Raw genomic sequence first — 17,744 nt, forward strand, 5'->3', positions numbered from 1 at the left:
CTCAGTTCTGTAGTACAATTTCAAAGGTCTGTTTTCATTTGATTTTGCTTATTTTCTCTGCTTTGTCCCTTTAACTACCCCCATATGGGTGAGATCATTCTATATTTTCATCAAATGAAAATGTGTGGGTAAAGAAAGAAGTAAAAAAATATCTGAATAGATCAGTAAAGGCAAAAATGTGACTTACACTTCTGAAATCATGCTCTATCTCCTTAATTACATGAGATTGAATGTAGTAAAAATGCAAAATGCTTAAGTTCTCAGACAGTTCAACATAAAAATCTGCTGAGTTTGGTGAGCTCTCTATATATTTTGGTTAGTAGCCTTTTGTCTGATGTATGGCATATATAGAATTCCTAGCATACTTTAAGAAGTCTCTTTGTTTTGGTGGTGGTTTCTTTTGCTGTACAGAAGCTTTTCAATTTGATGTAATTACATTGGTTTATTTTTGTTTTGTTCTTCTTTGTTATTGGATTGTATCCTCAGCAGAAGAAAACAAATAAAAGCTACCACCTATAAGTGAGAAAATGATATGAACAGAATAGCCATCAAAAAAAGAGATCCAAAAGGTCAATGGACAAATGAAAAACTAATTGTCAGAGAAATGAAAATAAAGACAACAATAAGATAACACTTTACTCCAATGAGAGTATCATGCATCAGAAAGGACAGTAACAATAAATGGTAGAGAGGATGTGTGGTAAAGGAACTCTTCTGAACTACTGGTGGGAATGTAAATTAGTACAACCTCTGAGGAGAGCAGTCTGGAGAACTCTCAGAAGGCTAAAAGCAGATTTGTCCTATGACCCAACAATTCCTTTCCTGAAGATATATCCTAAGGAATCAAACATAAGCAGCACAATTTGTAATAGCCAAAGCCTTGAAGCAACCCAGGTATCCAACAACAGATGAGTGGCTGAGAAATTTGTATACATACATAATGGAATATTACCCAGCTATTAAGAATGAGGAATTCACCCTCTTTACCTCATCTTGGATGGAGCTTAAAGGGATCATGTTAAGTGAGATAAGCCAGAAAGAGAAAGACGAAGATGGGATAATCTCACTCATGGAGTTGAGAAGAATAGAAAGGAGAAACACAAGGTAGAACTTGTCCTGGGATTAGCGTATTCCATCAAAGGAAAGGACTCTGTGGGGGGAGGTTATTTTTTAATTGGAGCTACAGAATAAAAGTAGAATAGATGGGGGTTGAATAGATGGGGGTTCCCGGAAGATGGCAGACTGAGAAGCTGCTAGTGGCTTGAGCTCTGACCACATCTTCTGGAAACGGTAGGATTTTCTGCCTTTAGTAGGCCAGTCAATAAGGGGTCCTAGCAGTGACACCAAGGAGGTGACTATCACTTAATTTGGGTTAAGAAATAGAGTAGAAAAAAAGGGAAAATAATTTTTTTCCTTTTAATTATTGAGCATACCTCCTCCCTCTCCCCCCCCCATAACCAGTCCCTGGGGACCAGCTCCTAGCAGGCCCCCCTGCTGAGGTTCTGTCTTTACCAAATTCCTATCCCACCAGGGAGTATCATTCATTCTAAGTCTATACCCTTCTGAAACCTCTGGCCTTTTCTCTTTCTAAGTAGCCAACTGCCCCCACCTCACCCCGCATAGCTAATTAAATAATTAAAAATAAATAAATAAAAACCCTTTCCTTTCACTGCTCTTTTATGACTGTTCTCTTATCTTTTTCTTTTTTCTCTCTTTCTTTTTCTTATTCTTGTCATCCTTTCTTCCTTAATCCTACAGCTTCCAAAGCCACAGGCCCCAGCCCCCACACCACCAAACAGTGTGCTTTTTTGAATTCAATGATACACATTTGGGAATTATTTTAGGGAAGAATTCTGACTCAGTGTGGACTCTCACTGTGAGTGTCTCTGCTCAACTTCCCTTCCTCCTTTAGCCACCCTTTGAATATACAGTGGATAGTATATTTGCATAACTGTCTATTTCAATTATCCTTGTCTAGTCCTGAGGTTATTTTTTTTTTCTCATTCTTAACAATCAGCTGCCTCTGATCACGAGGTTTGCGGTAATCTGGGACAGGTTTTTTTGTTTTTTTTACCCTGCTCTATTTTATTATTAATATTATATAAAGGCTTATATCTTCCCCCCCTTTAGGTTGATCAGAATTAACTCTTAGAGTATCTTTCATTGCTAGGGTAGTGGGCATCTTATCTATTGTGGGAGGAACTTGTCTCCTTACTCCTACCTCCTCTACAGACTCTCCCCTCCCTCCTCCTCCTAGCTAATTAAAAAATTAAATTAAATTAAAAATAAAGTAATCAAAAAAAACCTTTCCTTTCACTGCTCTTTAATTACGGCTCTTTTTCATATCTTTTCCCTTTTCTCTCACTTGTCTCTTTTTTCATTTTTTTCTTTTATTTTTACCTTGTCATACACTTCTTCCTTCCTTCTTCTTTGCCTTTCTGAATTTGTGAATTATTTTGGGGAAGAAATCTGACTCAGAGTGGACTCTCTATGTGTGTATCTCTGCTCTACTACCCTTTCCCCTCTTGTTACCCCTAGAATATACAGTGTATAGTAGACTTGCATAAGTGTCTATTCTTGCTATCCCTTCTTTCTTTTCTCTTTCTTATTCACTGGGATTTGGTTACTATTTTTTCACAGACTGGAGACATTGTTTGGCTAACTGGTAGTGATTAAACTGCTTCAATACTTGCTTCAATTGCTACTATAATTCCTGATGTTGGTGAGTGCAATTGTCATTAAGGTATTTAGTACAGTGTTGCTTGTACTCAAGACACAACAGCTGAGGAACAGAGCATATAAAAAAAGAAACACATAAACCAAAAAAATGGGTAGATCAAAAACAAATAAAACTGCTACTCCAATGAATGAAGACAAGATCCCAGAAGAAACTACAAATCAGCCAGAAGTAACCATAGATAAGAAAAGTATGCAAGCAATAATAAACTTATTAATCACAGAAATGAAAACAACATTGGAGGAAAGGAATGGCAGTATTAGGAAAACAACAGTTGAAACCCCCAAGGACAATACTGATTACCTTGAGGTAATTAGAGAACTGAAAGCTGAAATGGCTGTAATGAAGAAAGAAGCTGAGGGAAGGGAAAGCAGACTAACAGAAGCAGAAAACAGAATTAGTCAGAGGATGAGTTAGAGAAAATGAAGAAAGAGGAGAAAGAGCTTAAAAAGAGATTGAGAGACACTGAAAATAACAACAGAGACATATGGGATGATCTCAAAAGAAGTAACATTCATATAATTGGCCTGCCAGAGGAAGAAAGAGAGGAAGTGGAAGCAAACATTCTAGAGGAAATAATAGAAGAAAACTTCCCAGAACTGAATAACAGAAAGGACATCAAGATTCAAGAGGCCCAGAGAGTACCAAACAGAATCAACGCAGACCTGAAAACACCAAGACACATCATAGTCACAATGAGAAGAAGTAAGGATAAATAAAGGATCCTAAAGGCTGCAAGAGAGAAACAAAAAGTCACATACAAGGGAAAACCCATAAGATTATCTGCAGACTTCTCCACTCAAACTCTAAAAGCCAGAAGAGAATGGCAAGATATCTATTGCGCCCTGAATGAAAAAGGGTTTCAACCAAGGATAATATATCCTGCTAGACTTTCATTGAAACTAGATGGAGGGATCAAAACATTCTTAGACAAACAACAGTTAAAGGAGGCAACCATCACCAAACCAGCCCTGAAAGAGGTTATAAAAGACCTCTTATAAGCAAGAACATCACTATAATACTGGCAATATAGCAGAGCAAACAAAAAAAATTTTTTTGAACAAGGGCACAACAATACATTAAATCGATAATATCAATAAATGTCAATGACTTAAACTCACCCATAAAAAGGCACAGAGTGGGGGGATGGATCAGAAAACATAATCCAACCATATATTGCTTGCAAGAATCCCATCTGTCACAACAAGATAAAAACAGACTTAAAGTGAAAGGATGGAAAACTATCATACCGGCTAACGGACCACAAAAAAGGGCAGGAACAGCCATTCTCATCTCAGACATGATAGATTTTAAATTAAATAAAGTAATAAAAGATAGGCAAGGACATTACATAATGATTAGAGGATCAATCAGCCAAGAAGATTTAACAATCATTAACATCTACGCACCCAGTGAGGAACCATCTAAATACGTCAAGCACTTACTGAAAAAATTTCAAAAATACATCAATAGTAATACAATAATAGTGGGAGACTTCAATACCCCACAATCACACTTAGACAGATCAACAAAGCAGAGAGCCAACAAAGATACAAGAAAATTGAATGAAGAGATTGACAGACTAGACCTCTAGGACATTTTCAGTCCTTCACCCCAAAAAACTGGAATACACCTTCTTTTCAAATACACATAACACATACTCAAGGATAGACCACATGTTAGGCCACAAAGACAGCATCAATAAATTCAAGAGCATTGAAATCATCCCAAGTATCTTCTCAGACCACAGTGGAGTAAAACTAACATTTAACAACAAACAGACAATTATTAAAAGTCACAGAATTTGGAAACTAAACAACATACTCCTTAAGAACCACTGGGTCAGAGATGCACTCAAGCAGGAAATTCAAATATTACTGGAAACAAATGAAAATGAAGACACAACCTATCAAAATATTTGGGACACAGCTAAAGCAGTACTGAAAGGGAAACTTATAGCCATACAATCACATATTAAACACCAAGAAACAGCTCAAATGAACGACCTTACTGTACACCTCAAGGACTTAGAGGAAGAGGAACAAAGGAACCCAAAAGCATCCAGAAGGACAGAAATCACTAAAGTTAGAGCAGAAATAAACAACATCAAAAATAAAAGAACCATACAAAAGATCAATGAAGCCAAATGTTGGTTCTTTGAAAGATTAAACAAAATTGACAAAACCCTAGCCAGACTCACCGAACAAAAAAGAGAGAAGACTCAAATTAATAGAATTGTAAACGATGGAGGAGGTATCACAACTGACTCCACAGAAATCCAGAGAATCCTGTGAAACTTCTATAAAGAACTATACACCAAGCTAGAGACTCTGAAATAAATGGAACAATTCCTAGAAGCATATGCCCTTCCAAAACTGAACCAAGAAGAACTACAAAATCTAAATGCACCAATCACAGAAAAAGATATTGCAACCGTTATTAAGAACCTCCCCAACAACAAAAGTACTGAACCAGATGGCTTCACAAATGAATTCTACAAAACCTTCAGGAAACAGTTAGTACCCATACTTCTTAAGCTTTTCCATAAGACTGAAGAAACAGGGACACTCCCTTCCACTTTCTATGAAGCCAAGATCACTCTGATACCAAAAGCAGATGGAGACACAACAAAAAAGGAAAATTACAGACCACTATCTCTGATGAACATAGATGCCAAAATATTAAACAAGATCTTGGCCAACCGGATACAGCAGCACATCAAAAAGACTGTTCATCACAACCAAGTAGGATTCATCCCAGGAGTGCAAAGCTGGTTCAACATACGTAAGTCAATCAATGTCATTCACCACATCAATAAAAACAAAGCCAAAAATCACATGATTATCTCAATAGATGCAGAGAAAGCCTTTCACAAAATCCAACACCCATTCATGCTCAAAACTCTACAAAAAATGGGAATAGATGGGAAATTCCTCAAGATAGTGGCGTCTATATATAGCAAACCTACAGCCAACATCATACTCAATGGACAGAAGCTGAAAGCATTCCCCCTCAGAGCGGGGACTAGACAGGGCTGTCCACTGTCACCATTACTCTTCAACATAGTATTGGAAGTTCTTGCCATAGCAATCATGCAAGAAAAGGAACCAAAGGAATACAGATTGGAAGGGAGGAAGTCAAGCTCTCACTATTTGCAGATGATATGATAGTATACATAGAAAAACCTAAATAATCCAGTAGAAAACTACTGCAAGTTATTTGGCAATATAGCAAGGTATCAGGCTACAAAATCAATGTACAAAAATCAGTGGCATTTCTTTATTCAAACACTAAATCTGAAGAAGACATCCAGGAATCACTTCTATTTACTGTTTCAGCAAAATCAATCAAATACCTAGGAATAAAGTTGACCAAAGAAGTGAAAGATTTATATACTGAAAACTATGAGTCACTACTCAGGAAATAGAAACTGATACCTAGATGTCAGACCAGAAACAATCAAATATTTAGAGGAAAAAATGGTAAAACAGTTTCCCACCTACACCTCAAGGACATCTTTGATGAATCAAACCCAATTGCAAGGAAGACTAAAGCAGAAACAAACCAATGGGACTACATCAAATTGAAAAGCTTCTGCACATCCAAAAAACTATTAAACAGACTCCTCACAGAATGGGAGATCTTCACATGCCATACATCAGACAAGAAACTAATCACCAAAATATATAAAGAGCTCAGCAAAGTTAGCACCAAAAAAGCAAATGACCCCATCCAAAAATGGGCAGAGGATATGAACAAAACATTCACTCCAGAGGAGATCCAAAAGGCTAACAAACATATGAAAAACTGCTCTAGGTCACTGACTGTCAGAGAAATGCAAATTAAGACAACACTAAGATACCACCTCACTCCTGTAAGAATGGCATACATCAAAAAGGACAGCAGCAACAAATGCTGGAGAGGCTGTGGGGACAGAGGAACCCTTTTGCATTGCTGGTGGGAATGTAAATTGGTACAGCCTCTGTGGAGAGCAGTCTGGAAAACTCTCAGAAGGCTAGGCATGGACCTTCCATATGATCCAGTAATTCCTCTCCTGGGGTTATACTCCAAGGACTCCATAACACCCAACCAAAAAGAGGTGTGTACTCCTATGTTCATAGCAGCACACTTCATAATAGCTAAAACCTGGAAGCAACCCAGGTGCCCAACAACAGATGAGTGGCTGAGAAAGCTGTGGTATAGATACACAATGGAATACTATGCAGCTATCAAGAATAATGAACCCACCTTCTCTGACCCATCTTGGACAGAGCTAGAAGAATTATGTTAACTGAGCTAAGTCAGAAAGATAAAGATGAGTATGGGATGATCCCACTCATCAACAGAAGTTGAGTAAGAAGATCTGAAAGGGAAACTAAAAGCAGGATCTGATTAAATTGTAAGGAGCGCATCAAAGTAAAAATCCTGTGGTGAGGGGTAGACATGCAGCTTCCTGGGCCAGTGGGGCGTAGGAGTGGGTGGGAGGGATGGGTCACAGTCTTTTGGTGGTGGGAGTGGTGTTTATGTACAGTCTTAGTAAAATGTAGTCATATAAATCACTAGTTAATATGAGAGGGGGAAAATTAATTGTATGTCTCAAAGTTTTTCAAAACACAAACTGAATCTTTTCAATATATAGGCTGTGTAATTGATATGCAGACTCTCTCAAAAGCCTAGACCAAGTAGATCAGAAGCAACCAATAGCATAGCTATATACAAGATACTGGGGTATTGTACAGCAAACCCTAACAAAAGGACTTTTCAAAGTTAACCCAATTACCAAATAATGTGATGATAACATTAACTTTCCATTGTCTTTTTGAACCCTAAGACAGCAGGAACCTCACATCTCCACTATAGAGCCTCTACTTCCCCCAGTCATGGAACCCTTGGATATGGCCCACTTTCCCGTACGCCTCTCCCAATCCATATCAAATAATATTGCATCTGCCGATCATAGCCTAAACAACACAACGATTGTCACCTTAACATGCTTCACTTCAGACTGTGTCCGGAGACTTCAGGTGTGGAATGACAACCCTTCAGCTTCATTACTCGGGTGAGACCTTTCCTTTCATAGTATACTCTAATTCCATCTCAGGTGGTTCACTTTCTGACAAAGTCCCAAAACCTAGATATAGACCAGGTTCTGTGAGAGAGAGCATATGTTCACACGTATCCGTAAACAACTGCTAAATATATACCTGAAAGCAGAAGTACACTAGAGTGTGCAATGAGTATCCCCCCTAACACTTCCTCTCCACTATTCCAAGCTTTGATTCCATGATTGCTCAACAATTTGTTTGGCTTCATATGTTAACTCTCTTTTCAGTCACCAGGTTCCAGATGTCATCAGGATGCCAGCCAGGCTTCCCTGGACTGAAGACCCCACCAATGTGTCCTGGAGCTCTGCTTCCCCAGAGACCCACCCTACTAGGGAAAGAGAGAGGCAGACTGGGAGTATAGACCAACCAGTCAACGCCCATGTTCAGCGGGGAAGCAATTTCAGAAGCCAGACCTTCTACCTTCTGCAACCCACAATGACCCTGGGTCCATGCTCCCAGAGGGATAGAGAATGGGAAAACTATCAGGAGAGGGGGTGGGATATGGAGATTGGGTGGTGGGAATTGTGTGGAATTGTACCCCTCCTAACCTATGGTTTTGTTAATTAATCCTTTCTTAACAAAAAAATAAAAAATAATTTAAAAAAAGTAGAATAGACATGGGTACAGAGAGGGTGTCTTGAGAATGTTAATAATTAGAAAAATATTGATGTCATTCAAACTTGTACTGATATAGGAAGACATGACTTCAATTGAGGCATATATGTTAACAGCCTTAATAAAAAGTATTGAGAGAAATAAGGGGGAGGATACACTTATAAAGAGGATACATTTTGAGATAAATATTAAGAGGATACACTTTGAGATAAATATAAAGACTACTTATAATGCAAAGTATGAATTATGTCTGTCGTTAAAATTTGGGGCTCCAGAAGGCCAGGCTAGCTGCGTGGCGGTGAACAGAGACTCAAGGACACATCTGTCAAAGCTCTAAATCTCAGTGATCAAGAGGACTTCATGTGATAAGAGATACAGCAGCAAAGGAAATGGTGTGTTTGTACTTTGTCTCGATATCTCAAACAAGGGACTTTTGTACCTAACGGAGATCCACTGTTCCTTTGACACCTGCACTGGATTTCACATGGACACCTTTATGCACGTTTGGAAACCAGAGGCAGAAACAGGAAAAAGGCACTTCCTGTGGATGTGGTGTCTAGGATGAGAACTAGGTGATTCTATGGATTTCAGGATTTTCAGCTCATTAGAAAAGGAGAAGAGAGATGGATAAGGCTCACTGTCAGCTTTGGCTGCCAAATTTAATGTGCTCCTTTGGGAGAAAAAGAAGCTAACAGTGGTCTAATAGTTAACACACAGGCCAAGTGGATGACGCTGTCAGAACATAAAATGCCATTAATCTTGAAAGTGGGAGCTTAATTGGCTTAATTGGAACTAAAAAACAAAAACTGAGCACACTTTTAAAAGTTTCTTTGAAGGGAGCCCCATCTTCAGTACTAAAATTGTAGCAATTTCTCCAAATCAGAATTTCCAAAGAAATATTCACGTATCATAGCAGGAGCTGATGAATATGCAAATCCCCACAATATATAAGCGTCCTCTCCCTATAGACAATGCTTTTCCTTTCCGATGCCTAAAAATATCTGAGACTATCAATTTTAAATTTAGACTTTAGTCCTATGGATCTGCCACCATGCAACAGACCAAGTTAAAGTCAAGAGTTTTGCCTATTCTAGTGAAGAAGCAATTATCATCCTTAGTGGGAGACTTTTCCTTATTATTCATTCTCAAGAAACCACTATCTTCTAACGCATTACTACAGTGGGTATGAAAAAAATCACCAATGAAACCAATAGCTGCATTAAATGATGGGACAAACAGAAGAGAAGGAAGCTTAACATAACAGCAAAAAGCAAGAGGGGGCCAGATGTTGGCGGACCTGGTTAAGAGCTCACATTACAGTGCACAAGGACCCAGGATCAAGTCCCTGGTCCCCACCTGCAGGGGGGCAAGTTTCATGAGTGGTGAAACAGGGCTGCAGGTATCTGTCTCTTTCTCCGTCTCTATCTCCCTCTACCCTCTGAATTTCTCTCGGTCTCTACCCAATAATAAATATATATATATATATATATATTTTTTTTTTTTAAATGCAAGAGACAGTAAAACACTAGTAGCTTTTAAATGTACTCATTCCAATACCAAATATTTGGTTAGCACATGTCCCAATGCCTTTCTTAAAGGACAGAACATATACATCTCTCAATGGTCCTTTTGTCTTTCATAAGTAATAGTAAAAATTTCCAGATTGGTGAACATAAGGCTGTGTCTACACATGACCCATCCAAAATGCCTCAGGTTATATCCACTCACAATTCTGTTCAAACAAACGAATACTGTACAGACTTCACCAAAAGCAGAAACTCTCAGGAGCGGGTTTAAGTTAGAAAAAAAATCCTCTAACTTAAATACAAATTTGTATTCAGATGAAGATTCATTAAATAATTAATGAAATAAACATGAACTCTAAAGAAAAACCAAAGTTCCCCATAGTAATGTTTTTAAATATAGGACAAAGTCTTCCTAAAATCTGTGAACTCAATTTGCTCGATGATATTTCCTAAGGTATAAAGTCTCAACAAAATTTTCCATCTATTCATAAAGCTGATGTCAAATTCATGTTATTCACTGCCAATAGTCTAGGTCTATCATGATTTTTTCTGAGTGCACATCCTATTATTATGTAAAGTGATTCTGAACTTACCCAAATGAAGTAATGTGAACTGGGCCAGTAGTTCCTTTGCATCTTCTATGGTAGTACACAGCTTGTCTGGAATGAAGTAACTCTGGGATCCGTTTGCAATCGCAGGAATCACTATCTTATATACCAAAAGTACTTTCCCATCTTTGCTTGTTGTAGAATATAAGTAATATTCTGGTGGAGCCCAATTATTTTTGTTGCAGTAGTAACCCAAATGCACGACAGCTGAGTTGAAATGATTGGCTTTTAAGGAATACATACTAACGGGAGTAAGCTTTGTTCCGGGAAAGAATGGATATGTGCACCTCTCCATTTCAGGGGGGCTTGGACTATGCTGACCATTGAGCCGAGCTGGGAGAGTTGGTGGCTTGCCTAGAGTTTTGGGGTGGCTCTCTTCTTTGTTAGCAAACACACTGAGGTTGTCAGGATTGGGGCTGATCTTACCATTCAGGTGCTGCCTCCAGGTGTTCTCTTTGTTGACCGGCTTTGCCAGGGTCACCTCGATGCCGGCTCCGTCAATGCACCTTCCGTTCATCATGGACATGGCGGCCACTGCATCTTCTCGGTTGAAAAAGTGCACGAACACATAATCTCTCAGTTTCTTCACTCACTCCACTGCACCAAAAAATTTTGAATTTATTGAATTCGGACTTAATTGTTTCCTCTGTTGTTGAGATCATTAAATTTCTCACATAGAGAACTTTCACTTTCTGCATGGTTTCCTCATCAACCTCTTTTCCTGGGTCAGCCCAATCTACTTGAATGGTATGACCCATAGCTGAAATGTCCCTGTAAAAAGAAAAAGCAAACTAATTTGAACACAATTAAAAACAAGTGAAAGTTGAAAACTACTCAATTAAATCACACCTCCAAAAAGCAGAAACTTAAATCCAAGTCAATATACATGATTAAGCAATAAAATTAAGTTCACTACTCACCTGAAAATTTTTAATAAAGCAAGTCTAGTCAGAATTTATGGAAAAAATCTTTTAATAGTCAACAGGTCAGAGAGATAGCTTATCAGGCGGACTGCATACTATGCCATGCAAGTAAAATCCAGATGTGAACCCCAGAGGAGTACCCCAGTACCAGGGAAAGCCCTAGTGCCTCTGTGTCTCCGTCCCCATCTCCTTTTCTCTGACTGGGGAAAAAAAAAAAAAGAACCTTGGAACCATAAAATCATGCACATGCAAGGCCCTGGATCCATACAGAGAGGGAGTTGGGGAGAGAAATGGAATACACTTCAAAGATTTTTAAGTATAAGAACTGGCAATTGGGAGTCGAGCGGTAGCGCAGTGGGTTAAGCACAGGTGGCGCCAAACTCAAGGACCGACTAAGGATCCAGGTTCAAGACCCCAGCTCCCCATCTGCAGGGAGTTGCTTCGCTTCATAAGCGGTGAAGCAGTTCTGCAGATGTCTTGTCTTTCTCTCCCAGTCTCTGTGTTCCCCTCCTCTCTCCATTTCTCTCTGTCCTATCCAACAACGACATCATCAATAACTACAACAATAATAAAAAAACAAGGGCAACAAAAAGGGAAATAAATATTAAAAAAAGAATTGGCAATCAAGAGAATTAGGTGCTATCCCTTAGACTTCCATCAGACGGGAAAAAATGTCTACAGTAAATCATTACAAATAATGATTCACTTTATAGGATCAATTTCTCTTCAGCACTAATTTTTTTGAACTCAAATCATTATTCCTCAAGAGCATGAAATATTTTTAAGTTTCAGTGTCTCTCTCTCTCAACACCAGAACACTGCTCAGCTCTGGCTTATGGTGGTGCAGGGGAATGAAACCAGGACTTTGTGGAGTCTCACACATGAGACTTTGTATGGCCACTGTGCCATCTACCCCCATCCAATATTCTTATAACACCGGCCTAAGTAGCACCATTATTTTTCCTGTCCTGCTTTAGTATGGAAAAGTAACCTTCACAAGAATCAATTTACCTGGAATTAATTTTCTTCTCACCATAGCAGCAGCTCTGTGAGATTCATATTCAACAAATGCAAAACCAAGATTTTTGGTCTTATCAGTAGCACTTGGATAAACAATGACATCCACAACGCCTTCCGTAACTTTCTTCATCTCATCCAAAATTTCTTCTTTCTTCTTTTCCTTGGGAATCGCTCCAATAAATAATCTGCAGTTATCCAAACTTACACATACACCAATAAACTTCCCAGGTCGAATTTCATAATTATTAAGATTTCGGATGGCTAACTGGGTTTCCTCTTTTGTAGTGTACATCACAAAAGCATAACCTCAATTGTCACCACTAAATTCCATCATAAGTCGAAATTCATATATCTTCCCAGTTCTTTCAAATACAGGAACTAACTCATCTTCGTACATGTCACGAGGGATTTTTCCTACGAAAACCGCACAGACTCTAGGAGGAGGTGGACCTTCCCAACCTGAGACATAAATTAACTAATTAATTCTATAAGATATTTATATTTATTATTTATCCTACAAATTTACTGTGATGTGAGCCTTCTATGTATCATACATACACTGGCCAGGGTGTTGGGAATATAATGGTGAACATAATAAAAAAAATTCCTCTACCCTGAAGCTTTTATTTAGTAAGTCAGATAAGAAGTGATTAATACTGTAAGAAAAACAAAGTCCTGGTAGTACAATATATTTTGCTAGTCAGGTAAATCTGAGTTCATGAAAATTAAGTCGAGGCTTTATGATGAAGACGAAGTTAAGTGCTTTATCCTTCAGAACAATACGCAGCACAAAGGTCTGTACAGTCAGGGTGACTTTAAAGAGGAAAGTCATTGGCAAAGCAACTGTTGAGATAGACAAAGGTCTAAGTTGTACATTTTCATTTACTTCATTTATTGGATAGAGAAAGAACTCAAGGAGGAAGAGGGAGACAGAGAGGGAGAGACAGAGAGACACCTGCAGCACTGCTTCACCACTTGTGAAACTTAACCCCTGCAGGCGGGGACCAGAGGCTTGAGCCTGGGTCTTTGCACTTCATAACATGTGCATAACAGCCCCCTAATATTTACTTTAAATGTGGCCAGATTATAAACTGGAAGACTTAACATCAAAGAAATTAAACTTATTAGTAGTAGAAAGGCAAGATGCAAAACATTAAGTCCATCTTCCTATTTGTATCTGATCTTCTAGTGTAAATATCACTCCCACTCCATCACTCAATGTTCATTCAAAAGTTCCCCAAACCGGACAGGTGTTGGTGCACCTGGTAAAGTGCTCACATCACAGTGCTCGAGGACCCAGGTTCTAGCCCCTGGTTCCCACCTGCAGGAGGAAAGCTTTGCGAATGGTGAAGCAGGGCTGCAGGTGTCTCTCTGTCTCTCCCTCTCTATCTCTCCCTCCCCATCAATTTCTCTCTATCTCTATCCAATGATAAATAAAAATATTTTTTTTAAAGTTTCCAAAGCAACTTTCTCTTTACTAATTTAAGAACCACTGCTCCTACAGACCCAATCCTGATTTCTTTTTTTAATATTTATTTATTTATTCCCTTTTGTTGTCCTTTTTGGTTTATTGTTGTTGCAGTTAATGATGTCACTATTTGTTGGATAGGACAGATAGAAATAGGGAGAGATGGAGAAGACAGAGAGGAGGAGAGAAAGATAAGACACCTGCAGACCTGCTTCACTGCTTGTGAAGTGAGCCCTCCCACTGCAGGTGGGGAGCTGGGGGCTCAAACTGGGATCCTTACTCCAGTCCTTACTTGCGCTTTGCGACATGTGAACTTATCCTGCCGCACTACCGCCTGACTCCCCCCAATCCTGATTTCTTTAAGATTTACTTATATTTGTGTGTGTGTGAGGGATGAGCAGAGAGACCAAAGCACCACCACCACTCAGCGTGGCATCTGGTATGCCAAGAAATGAACCTGGGGTGTCTGGAGCTTCAAGTGTGGAAGTCCTTGTGCTCTAACACCCAGATATTTCCATGCCCCTGACTTCTCTCTTCTGGTTCCTAAACAAGCCAGACTGAAAACAATTTAAGGAGAAGACATTTCCAGAAGACATTTCCAGAAGATTCATATAAAAGTGGTAAAGCAGTGCTGCAGGGTCTCTTCTCTGTCTCTCTCTCTCCCTCTTGTCTCTCACACTCGGTTTTCTTACTACAAAAGTGGCAAGAATGAAAGGGGAAAGCCACTAGGAATGGTAGAGTTGTGCAGGCATCAATTCCCAGAGCAAACCCTGGTTGCAAAATTAAAATTAAGGTACAAGTAGTTACAAAGACATTCACAGCACATATAACCTACCTCTTTCCCCCTAAAAATAGTAAAAACGATCCCTAAATTTTTAATGCAGTTACAAGAAGAAAGCTAGTGCCTGGGATACCTGTGGTCAATACACTTAATGATTACATTAAGTGATTCAGTTTCAAAGAATATAGACAAATCCACACCTGGAGGAGGACCACCAAACTTCCTCTGCCCGTTCTCTTGAACCATGCTGTAACCAGTCTTCTCCATCAGAGCAAGCAGTGCTGCTTCATTCTGAGTACCAGTTCGAACTTTGCTGCCTCCATTTGTTCCATCTATATTTTCTTCGTTCATGGCTGCAGTTCCTAAGACAAAAGTTTTAAAACAGTTTTAAATGGAGGCCACGGAGAGCCAAGAATCTATGAAACACGACTTTGGGTTGCAAGAAATTAAAAGTGTCAATAGTTGTGGGGTCAAGCGGTAGCGCAGCGGGTTAAGCACACCTGGCACAAAGCGCAAGGGCTGGTGTAAGGATGCAGGTTCGAGCCCCTGGCTCCCCACCTGCAGGGGCGTCGCTTCACAAGCGGTGAAGCAGGTCTGCAGGTGTCTGTCTTTCTCTCCCCATTAGAATAATTTAATCCAAGATGCATGACTGCAAACCTAAAACTGTTTCAGTATAAATGATTAATTCAATTGCATCTTAAATTTTTAATTTTTTAAAAAATATTTATTTTCTCTTTTTGTTGCCCTTGTTTTTCATTGTTGTAGTTATTATTGTTGTTGATGATGTCATTGTTGTTGGATAGGACAGAGAGAAATGGAGAGAGGAGGGGAAGACAGAAAGGCAGGAGAGAAAGACAGACACCTGCAGACCTGCTTCACCACCTGTGAAGTGACTCCCCTGCAGGTGGGGAGGGGGCTCGAACCAGGATCCTTATGCCAGTCCTTGTGCTTTGCAGCAAGTGCGCTTAACCCGTTGCGCTACCACCCGACTCCCAATCTTAAATTTTTAATTAGACAACTAAGCATATATTTTTATTTCCAGAAGTTGAATCTGTATTATATAAAAAGTATTATTACAGGGTAGGGGTAGATAGCATAATGGTTATGCAAAGAGATTCTCATGCCTGAGTCTCCAACGTCCCAGGTTCAATCCCCAGCACCACCATAAACCAGAGCTGAGCAGTGCTCTGGTAATAAATAAAGTATTAGACTTTCAAGCATGATGTCCTGAGTTCAATCCCCAGCAGCATATGTACCAGAGTGATGTCTAGTTATTTCTCTTTCTCCTCCTAACTTTCTCATTAATAAATAAAATCTTTGAAAAAAAAGTTTTATTACAACTCTTACAGCCTCCAGCTATACTGTCATGGACAAATTTAGACGTTAAGTTGAACTATTCAAAGGAATAACTGCAATAAATTTTTGAAATATTAAGAGACAACTGAACTACTAAAAATGTTATTAATAAAATTCACAAATACCACTCTACACATAAGAGCAAAATATGCTTTTAATTTAAAATAGGTATGTACATGGAACCAAAATCCGTGCATATAATCTTTCTTAAATAATTCCATAATGTCATTTGAAATGCAATTCAAAAATAGATATTTCTTCCCTGATTTTCTTACTTCACTACCCATCAGTCTGCAAAATATACCGGGAAACAATACCCAGCACTAATATCCAAGACTAGACAGAATTTACTTGGTTTCTAATTATAAACCCTCCTTACACAGCCGGCCTAAGCTTCCTGACTACAAAGAAGCAACACCAGTCAAAAATCCGAGGCATCATTTCAGTCCACAAATTGGTTCCATTTTTCTTGCAAATAATTCCCACCGAGCGACACACAAGCTCACAATCGGTGTATTGTGTAATCTCTGGCGACAATGTTCAAGTTTTTTCTCATCTTCACTTTCTCTTTCTTTCTCTCTCTCTCTCTCATCAGAAAGGAACAAACAAGCTTCCTGAGCACCACCACGAACCCGCTAACACAGCCACTGCTGCACCCGCCCACAGCCATCTTTACAGCTACAGTTGCACGTGGTCGCAAACCAATCTTTTAAAATTTTATTTAAGAAAAGCGTAAAGCCGGCCACCCTGAGCGCCATAAAGCAGCTTTTCCTCTGGAAGCCTGCAGAAGAGGAGCTCAGCTACACAACTGTCCCAATACTGGGTATGAAAACATTTTCCCCATTATTAAAAAAAAAAAAAAAAAAGTAAATGTCTAAGGCCGCAAGAAATGTCTTTTTTTTTTTTTTGGGGGGGGGAGCAGGTGAGAAGTGAAGCCTCTTTATAGACATAACTGTAGCCTGCTCCCTGGTTCTTAAGTCTCAAACGTACCCAGCGGGATAGATCTGTAAGAAAAACCAAGCGCTGAATAATAAGTATTATTATTGATTAAAACTGGTTCCTCTTGCACCCACTGGGACTCGCCATAAAAGCCTCCACGTGCATTCGCCCCGAGGCGACAGGTGCCCACAGGCGCGGGCGCGGGGAGCGGACCCCGAGTTCACAGCACAGCTCCCTGGCTCCTGCTGGAGGGCATTTCCAGTATCCACCGCCCCCCAACAAACAAACAAGCAGCAGCTGGATGGCCGTGCCACCTGTGGCCTTCCGTGCTCCCTGCACCCAGCCTCCCCCCCCCCCCCCCATGCAGCAGACAGGGAGCAGGGGCACCAGGGAGGGTCCCAACATGGGGGTCAAGGCCGCCCCAGGCTCCCTGCTAAGTCTCACCCAGCAGACTGGACGGCCCGGGAGCGGCCCCCAGGCCCCTGGCGAGGACACACGGGCCCCACATCGGCCATACAGCCCGGGGGGAGGGGGGAGCAGACGATGCTGGATGGCTGTGGGAAGAAGATGGAGGGCAGCAGGTGGGAAGGGCCAGAAGGCGGTGAAGGGAAGGGGGAGCGGAAATAAGGTGGAGACAGGGCAGGACCCCGACGGCCTGCACCGCCC

General features: G+C 40.0%; 1 pseudogene; it reads right to left on the reverse strand.

The window, feature by feature from the left end:
- Nucleotides 1-8,937: 8,937 nt before the first annotated feature.
- LOC132534776 (probable RNA-binding protein 46) lies at nt 8,938-15,134 on the reverse strand (annotated as a pseudogene).
- Nucleotides 15,135-17,744: the final 2,610 nt, after the last annotated feature.

Source organism: Erinaceus europaeus, chromosome 19, assembly GCF_950295315.1.
Source record: "Erinaceus europaeus chromosome 19, mEriEur2.1, whole genome shotgun sequence".
In the NCBI taxonomy this organism is placed as follows: domain Eukaryota; kingdom Metazoa; phylum Chordata; class Mammalia; order Eulipotyphla; family Erinaceidae; genus Erinaceus; species Erinaceus europaeus.